The sequence below is a fragment of the Physeter macrocephalus genome, chromosome 20, assembly GCF_002837175.3.
Source record: "Physeter macrocephalus isolate SW-GA chromosome 20, ASM283717v5, whole genome shotgun sequence".
Lineage (NCBI taxonomy): Eukaryota > Metazoa > Chordata > Mammalia > Artiodactyla > Physeteridae > Physeter > Physeter macrocephalus.
The window spans coordinates 4,251,883-4,261,083 of record NC_041233.1 but is presented as its reverse complement, the minus strand read 5'-3'; the positions used below and the strand labels follow the sequence as shown (position 1 = coordinate 4,261,083).

General features: G+C 38.7%; 1 protein-coding gene across 1 annotated transcript in view; it reads left to right on the top strand.

Annotated features, from left to right (window-relative positions):
• PCNX2 (pecanex 2) overlaps window positions 1-9,201 on the top strand; it is a 302,561-nt gene that overhangs the window by 144,262 nt on the left and 149,098 nt on the right.

Sequence of the window (9,201 nt, the reverse complement as noted above, 5' to 3'; positions counted from 1 at the left end):
TTTTTTGCCGTACGCGGGCCTCTCACTGCTGTGGCCTCTCCCGTTGCGGAGCACAGGCTCCGGACGCGCAGGCTCAGTGGCCATGGCTCACGGGCCCAGCCGCTCCGCGGCATTTGGGATCTTCCCGGACCGGGGCACGAAACCGTGTTCCCTGCATAGGCAGGCGGACTCTCAACCACTGCGCCACCAGGGAAGCCCTATGCTTATAACTTTTAAAAATCAACTTTATACAATAAAATGCACTAGTTTTAAATGTACAATTAGATGAGTTTTGATGAATGTGTCACCATCACAGTCATGGTGTAGAACAATTCTACCACCACCAAATTTTTCTTCATTCCCCTCCCCAGGCGCAGGTTCCTGCAGCCACTGATCTGCTCTCTGTCATTGTAGTTCGTTTTTTCTAGAACTTCACATAAATGGAATTATGCAATATGTAGCTTTTGGAGTACTTCTTTCAATTAGTGCAGTGCTTCTGAGATCCAACAACGTGCCAGTAGTTTGTTTCTTTTTTATTGCTGAGTAGCATTTCTGTGGTTATTTCCAGTTATTGAAAATTATGAATAATATATATATATATGCATATAACTTTATAATAAACTGCCGAACTGTTGTCCAAAGTGTCAGTACTGGTTTCCATTCCCCCCTATAATCTTTGAGATTTCCAAGTGTTCCACATTCTTTCTAGCACTTAATGTTGTCAGTTTTTAAAAGTAGTAGCCATTCCAGCGTGTGCTAGTATCTAACTGTGGTTTTAATTCGTATTTCTCTAATAACGATTATTGTCGAGTATGTTTTCATATGCTTGCTTGCCATCTGTGAAAGATCATTGATGAAAAATCTGTTAAAATCTTTTACTCATTTTAAAATTGCATCGTATGCTCTTATTATTAAGATAGGAGTTTTTTACATATTCTGGATATAAGTTCTCGATCAAATATATATTGCTCATATATTTTTTTCCAGTTCGTGGCTTGTATTTCCATTTCATTAACATTATTTTTCAAAGAACAGAAGTTTTAAATTATAGTGAAGTTAAATTTATTTATGGTTTGTACTTTTTATGTTCTATCTAAAAATATTGACCTAACGCAAGGTTACAAATAGTTTTTTCCTAAAAGTTTTGTAGTTGTAGCTCTTACATTTAGATCTATGATCCATTTTGAGTTGATTCGTGTGTATGAGATGAGGTAAAGATTGAGATTCACTAGCACAGTTGTTGAAAAGACTAACCTTTCCCCATTGATAACCTTGGAAACATTGTAAAAGATCAGTTACTGGCTACTGGTTTATGGTCCAGCATGTAAGGAGTTTGGAAGTTATTACACAATCCTAAGAGTAAGTAAAAAGCTGAACAAACTGAAAAAACAGAAAGCTCTTCCTAGATCCATCAGAGAAGGGAGGCAGCAGGGCAAATTCCTGCTTCCAAAACTGGAGAGACAAACAGGTAAATACAGAGCAACAGGAACCCAGGAGCAGAAACCTCTGTGGGGACCAGTACCAGGGGTAGGAAAACCTGAACTGTGATTGACAAATTGCTGGAGGCTCAGTGTAGACAAGTCTGAGGGTTAATAACTCCAGGTGAATCCAGTCATCAGAGAGCCCCACACTTTTGTGAGTTTCACCCCCACTAGCTCAACCAGGTTGTCAACAGTGAATATTGGAGAAAACCCCCTTCCTGCCTTCTGCAGGTAGAGGGGAGAGTAACCATTTTGAAATATACCAGAGCATTCTGTTCTTCTTAACTAAGCCTGCCTCAAGATTTTACTGGAGACTAAACTATTGGGATTTTTTTCAGAGCCTAACTTACCTGGAGGAGGGGAAATACCAAACTCCAGTTTGGCTCCAGCCTTCCATGTGAGGGAAGGGAAATACCCAACTCCAGCCTAGTCCTTTCAAGCCATTCTCTTCCACCTAAGGTGGGGGTGGGACTCAGAAGCACTTGTAAAGTTCACAGTCCAGAGACACAGGGTCACTAAAAGACAGAGGACTACTCCCAGGACTGTAGAATACCTCTTCCCTCACACGTTAATACCGCATCACTAAAGGTCTGTTTACCATAGTTCCTTTTACCTATTAACGTCATGTCTGGCTACCAAGGAAAAAATTACAAGGCATACTAAAAATCAAAAAACACAGTTTGAAGAGAAATAACAAGCATCAGAACCAGACATAGATATGGCAGGATGTTGGAATTATCAGACTGGGAATTCAAAACAGCTATGATTAGCATGCTAAGGGCTCTAATGGATAAAGTGCACAGCAGGCAAGAGCAGATGTGCAATGCAAGCAGAGAGGTGGAAATTCCAAGAAAGAATCAAGAAGAAATGCTGGAGATCAAAAACACTCTAACAGAAATGAAGAATGCCCTCGAAGGGCTTATAAGTAGGCTGTACATGGCTGAGGAAAGAATTTCTGAGCTTAAGGATAGGTCGATAGAAACTTCCAAAATGGAAAATCAGAGAGAAAAAAGACTGAAAAACCCCCCAGAATATCCAAGACCTGTGGGATAACTATAAAAGGTATAACATGTGTAATGGGAATACCAGAAGAGAAGAAAGAATGGTACAGAATATGACTGAGAATTTCCCCAAATTAATATCAGACACCAAATCACATATCCAGAGAATCTCAGAGAACACCAAGCATGATAAATGCCAAAAAACTACACCCATGCATATTATATTCCAGTTGTTAAAAATCAAAGAAAAAGAAAAAAATCTTGAAAGATACCAGAGGCTAAGAACACCTTACCTATAGAGGAGAAAGGTAAGAATTGCATCTGACTTCTCCTCAGGAACTGCTATAGACTGAACTGTGTCTCCCCAAAATTCCTATGTTGAAAACCCTAACTTCCAATGTGATGATATTTGGAGATGGGGCCTTTGGGAAATAGGTTTAGATGAGGTCATGAGGGTGGGGTCCTCATGATGGGATTAGTGCCCTTATAAGAAGAGAAGAGACACCAGAAGTCTCTCTGCCATGTGAAGACACAGAGGAAATGCAGCCATCTGCAAGCCAGGGAACCTTCACTAGCACCTGGCCATGCTGGCAACATAATCTCTGACTTCCAGCCTTCAGAAATGTGGGAAATAAATGTCTGTTGTTTAAGCCACCCAGTCTATTTATTGTACTTTTTTATGGCAACCGGAACTGAGTAAGACAGAAATGATGCAAGCAAGACAAGAGTGGAATAAAAGTGTTGAAAGTAACATGCGCACACACACACACACACACACACACACACACACACACATCTAGAATTCTGTACCTTGCAAAATTATCTTTCAAAAGTGAAAGATTAAAAAAAAAAGTGAAAGATAAATGTAGACTTTCTTGGACAAATAAAAATTGAGGAATTTTCCTGTGACTAGACCTGCCTGGGGAGAAAATATTTGCAAAAGACATATCTGATTAAGTACTGTTATCCAAAAAATATGCAAAAAACTTTAAAAACTCAACAATAAGAACTTAACTAAAAGTGGACAAAAACCTGAATAGGCACCTCACCAATGAAAATGTGCAGATGGCAAATAGGCATATGAAAATATGCTCAACATCATATGCCATTAGGGAAATGCAAATTAAAATGACAGTAAGATACTAATAGACACCTATTAGAATGGCCAAAGTTCAGAACCCTGACAACAACAAATGCTGACAGTCATGTGGAGCAACAGGAACTCTCACTTGTTGGTGGGGATGCAAAATGATATAGCCCTTTTGGAAAACAGTTTGGCAATTTCTTACAAAGTAAACATACTCTTACCATGCAATCCAGCAGTTGTGCTCCTTGACCCTCTTTGAAAACTTAGGTTCACACAAAAACCTGCACACAAATGTTTATGGCAGCTTTATTTAATAATTGCCAAAAACTTGGGAACAATCAAGATGTCCTATAGCAGGTGAACAGATAAATAAACTGTGGGGCGTTCAGACAATGGAATACTATTCAACATACCCTCCTCAGACACACATCCCCAAATAAGGTATCACGCCATGAAAAGACTTGGAGGAATCTTAAATGCATATTTCTAAGTTAAAGAAGCTAATATAAAAAGGCTCATGTTGTAAGATTCCAGCTATATGACATTCTAGAAAAGACAAAACTTTCTGCATCTACTGAGAAGATCATACCGAACTTCTTTTAGTCTGTTGACAGGGTGAATTACATTGGTTCACTTTTAAGTGTTGAATCAATGTTGCATTTGAAAGATGAACCCCAGTTGGTCATGATGTATTATCTTTTTTATAGATTGCTCAACTTTATTTACTAATATTTTGTTGAGAAATACTGTGTCTATGATCGTGAGGTTTCTAGTTCTCTAGTTTCCTTTCCTAGTAATGCTTTGTCTTATTTTGTTATAAGGTAATAGGCTCATAAAATGTGTTGGAAGGCATTTCCTTCTAAATTCTAAAAGAGTTTGTATAGAATCGGTATTATATATTTTATAAGTGATAGAATTCATAAGTGAAGCCATCTGGGCCTGGAATTTTCTTCATGGGAAGGTTTTAAACTATGAATTCAATAAATATCAAGTTATTCAGATTATCTAATATTGAAATAGTTACTTCCTTCAAGGAATTTGTCTATTTTCTCTACATTTTCTAATTATTGGCCTATATATATATTATACTTTCAAGGTCCATAGTGTTTGTAGTGATGTCTCCTCTTTTACTGCTAACATTCGTAATTTGTGCCCTCTCTTTTTTTTCCTGATCAGTTTGGCTAGGGGCTTATTAATCCTTTTGAACTTTTTATATAATAAGATTTGAGTTTATTGTTTTTATTTTTTATTTCCATTGATTTCTGCTCTTATCTTTATTATTTCCTTCTTGCTCACTTTCGTTATAATTACTTCTCTTTGTCCTGATTTTTTTTAAGAAGGAACATACATTATTTTATACTCTCATTAAACAATCAATTATCTTATAAAGGCATTAAAAATATAAGGAGAAAAGTATCTGTTTTATTTACCTTGCTTTTTACAATTTCCATTAATGTACATTGCTTTGTGTAGATCAGTCTTTCCATTTGATATCATACTCCTGTCTGAAGAACTTTCTTTAACAAAACTTGTAGTGGAAGTCTACTGGTAGTAAATTCTTGCAGCTTAGGTCTGAAACATTCCTCAGTTTGCCTACATTTTTGAAGGTATGTTCACTGGTATAGAATTCTGGGTTGACAGCTTTGTTTTTTCAATACTTTCAATACTTTCGATACTTTCAATACTGTAGATATGTTGGCACATTTTCCTGGCTTGTATAATTTCTGATCAAGATCTGCTGTTATTCTAATATTTGTTCCTCTGTCAGTAATGTTCTTTTTTCTCTGGCTACCTTCCAGATTTTCTCTTCATCTTTTGTTTTCAGCAATGTGAAAGTGATGTGACTAAGTATATGGTGTTTATTTTTATTTTACTTAAGGTTCTCTGAGCTGTTTTTGAACTTTTTTTCAATTGATATTTCCAAATCCTCAGCCATTATCTCTTCAAATATGTGTTCTGCCTTGTCCTGTTATTCTCTTCCTCTTGGGCATTCAGTTATATGCATATGTTAGACTGTTTTAATAGTGTTCCATGTCTTTTGGATGCTATGTTCTTTTTATCCCACTGTTTCTCCTTTGGATTTTCTTTTGAATAATTTTCATTGACCTTCTTTAAAGTCACTTATTCTCTCCTGTGCTGTATCTAGTCTGATGAGAAAGTCAGCAAAGGACTTGAAAAAAAAAATCTCTTATGTCATGTGTTTTAATTTACTCCTAGCATTTCAATTTGACTCCTATATATAGTTTCTGTCTCTCTTTCGAAATTACCCATCTGTTTATGAATACTGTCCACCAACCCCTTAATCTTTTAACATTAATTATAGTTATTTTGAAGGTAAAATTTTGTAAGGTACCTGTTGTTTTCTTGTCAGAGTGTGACCATACTCTTGTGAATTTTTACATTTGACATGGAACTATTATTCATCACTATTTAGTTTTGAGGAGAACAAGAATGAGACCAACTTTAATTTTCCCAGAATTCTTGTATAAATCTTTCTTATCTTCTAAACTTAAAAAAAAAAAAAGCCATAGATGGTGACTAGACTTGAATCTCTTTCTTTAAGTTTTCTGGAACACCATGAACACTTTTCATATTGAAGGCTCTTACAAATAGTTAAAGTTTCTCCCTCTTATTTTTTTTTTAAATTTTTATTTTTTGCGATATGCAGGCCTCTCATTGTTGTGGCCTCTCCCGTTGCAGAGCACAGGCTCCGGACGCGCAGGCTCAGTGGCCATGGCTCGCGGGCCTAGCCGCTCCGCGGGATGTGGGATCTTCCCGGACCGGGGCACGAACCCGTGTCCCCTGCATCGGCAGGCGGACTCTCAACCACTGCGCCACCAGGGAAGCCCTCTCCCTCTTACTTTTTGATTAATGATATTATTGATTTTGTTTACATGGTCTGTTTTAAATTTTTTTACAATCTTTTTTTGTTGTGTATGTTTGCCATTCATGTCTCTCATTCCTGTTTTCATGGTCTACTTCTCTTTATATTGTTCCTTTGTGTTCTCATATGGTATCTAGAGTTTATTTCAACAACAACAAGAGCAACAACAAATGTTTGTTGGGAAATTATGATGTACCAGGAACTTTCCATTTCGTAACGACCTACTGAAACTGAATGGTGAGTCACAGCTGCCCCAAACACACAGGTCTCATCATACCCTATCATCTCTTCTACCCGACCCATGATTACATGTGTTTATATCACATGTAATCTGCTCAGGTGGACATTTGATTTGTGACCCCTGTCTGGTAGTCAAGCAGAAATTGAGCTGACTTCTGTCTTAAGGCTCCCTGACCAACTCTTTCTAGAGGTACCTCAGGTTTAAAATACAGGAAGAGAAGAAAGTGAAACAAAGAATGTTTCAGTAACATACTACCAGTTCAGATATATCTTTCCCCTGGAAAAATATGTTATTCATGGACTTTTAGGTGGTCCTATCAGGAATCTTCATCCCAGGGATATGAATGAGATACCTGGGACAGTGGTTGTCTTTACTTCATCCTCTTTGCTCCAATATCCCAACCCTTGAACTGACCAAATAAAACCTGTTGCCTCCAATACAGCCGAGGGGTCCAAACGCTGCCATCCACAGATGTCTGAGTCCAGGCATTATGTTGTCTGCCAACCCCGTGGCCTGCCTTAACTCCAGCCCTTCCACCTCTGATTTAGTTGATGTCAGCAGGGATTTCGTGAGATCTTTTCCTGCTTACTTCCTCAGTACACTTCTCTCTCTCTCTGAAATAGAGAGTGGGAATTTCAGTCATGTATCAGAAGTCAAAATCTTCTTTCAGACTAAGATCCAGCATAAATTCCTCAAAGCCTATGGCTTATGCACAAGTACTTTCTCTAGTTCCCAGTATAGATTTATGCTTTTTTCTTTTTGAATATTTATTGGACGTTTAATGGGAGGAGGAAAGCTAGTTCCCTGTGTTCTTTTTTTTAAAAAAATTTTTATTGGAGTGTAGCTGATTTACAATGTTGTGTTAGTTTCTGCTGTACAGCAAAGTGAATCAGTTATACATGTACATATATCCACTCTTTGTAAGATGCTTTTCCCATATAGGTCATTACAGAGTACTTAGAAGAATTCCCTGTGCTATACAATAGGTCCTTATTCGTTATCTGTTTTATATATAGTAAGTGTTACCTGTGTTCTTCATGCCATTTTGACCAGGACCCAATACTTCATCCTTCTTTGCAAACTTGAGCAGCAAATGGTATCTGATGGAAATATTCTTTTCTTTGGTTGATGGAAATGGGAACGTGCAAGCTCTCTGTAACTGAAGCAGGAGCTGAACAGTTCATATTCACTGGTAGTCAACATATGTTTCTTCGTTTAGAAATGACTTTTCCAGGGACTTTCCTGCTGGCGCAGTGGTTAAGAATCCGCCTGACAATGCAGGGGACACGGGTTCAAACCCTGCTCTGGGAAGATCCCAAATGCCGCGGAGCAACTAAGCCCGTGCGCCACAACTACTGAGCCCGCGTGCACAACTGCTGAATCCTGCGCGCCTAGAGCCCGTGCTCCGCAACAAGAGAAGCCACTGCAATGAGAAGCCCACGCACCACAACCAAGAGTAGCCCCCGCTCGCCACAACTAGAGAAAGCCCGTGCACAACAACGAAGACCCAACGCAGCCAGAAATAAATGAATAAATTAATTGAAAAAAAGAAATGACTTTGCCAGGTACTATAGTGATATGAGAGGAGAAACAGTCAGTTCTCTCTCTCCTCAGGAGTTTAACATTCATCAAAGCTGATGACATGTTGTGGATGATTAGAAAAAAGAAAACCCATCAGAGGAGGTGGTTGTTTAGTGCAGCCTTCAAACGTTTTGCAGTTGGGCTGAGAACCTTGCCATAGACTATGCAGTCAAGCATGTGAAACAGTTTCATCAGAGTTACGAACGAATGATCATGGCAGATGGAGGAGATGGTAAGGATATTAACCTACTGATGGTGAAGGAGAGGGGTGACTGGATATGTGAGCAGGATACATCAGAGTTACGGACAGTCTTTCATGCAAGGCTAAAAGTGTATGTTTTTGGTCCATTGGGTATGATGTGCATCACAAGAATACTGGTTGCCTGAAAGGAACTTACAGCAAAAAGAGGTTGTCAGCTCTGAGGTTGTTGAATGCCATAGACGAGCTGATGGCCTCCGCTGTGATGGAAACAAGGTGTTAAAAAGTTCCCAGTTGACGTCCCAAGTCACTCCATGAGTGGTCAGACCAAAAACGTTACTTCCAGATTCTCCGTCAGCTGTCTCACCGCTAAATCATAACTGTTCACTCTAAATCTTTGATTTATGGTGAACCTTTGTCTCATGCTTCATGCTTTTGAGCAGGTAAGCCTCATTTGATAGTAAAAAATAATTCATTGATAATAGAATCATGGTTGAATCTATGGAAGACAGAATATTCTTCCATACTCAGATGCTTTCCACAAAAGAATAACTCATGGGACTTCTTAGATTAATTCCTAAAGGAGAAGGTGTATGCTCTGAAAAACCTATTTCGTATGACAAGTGTCTTTTCTTTTTTTTTTTTTTTTTTTTTTTTTGCCACACTGTGCGGCTTGCAGGATCTTAGTTCCCCGACCAGGGATCAAACCCGCCCCCCGCCCCCCCCCCCCCCCCCCCCCCCCGGGGAA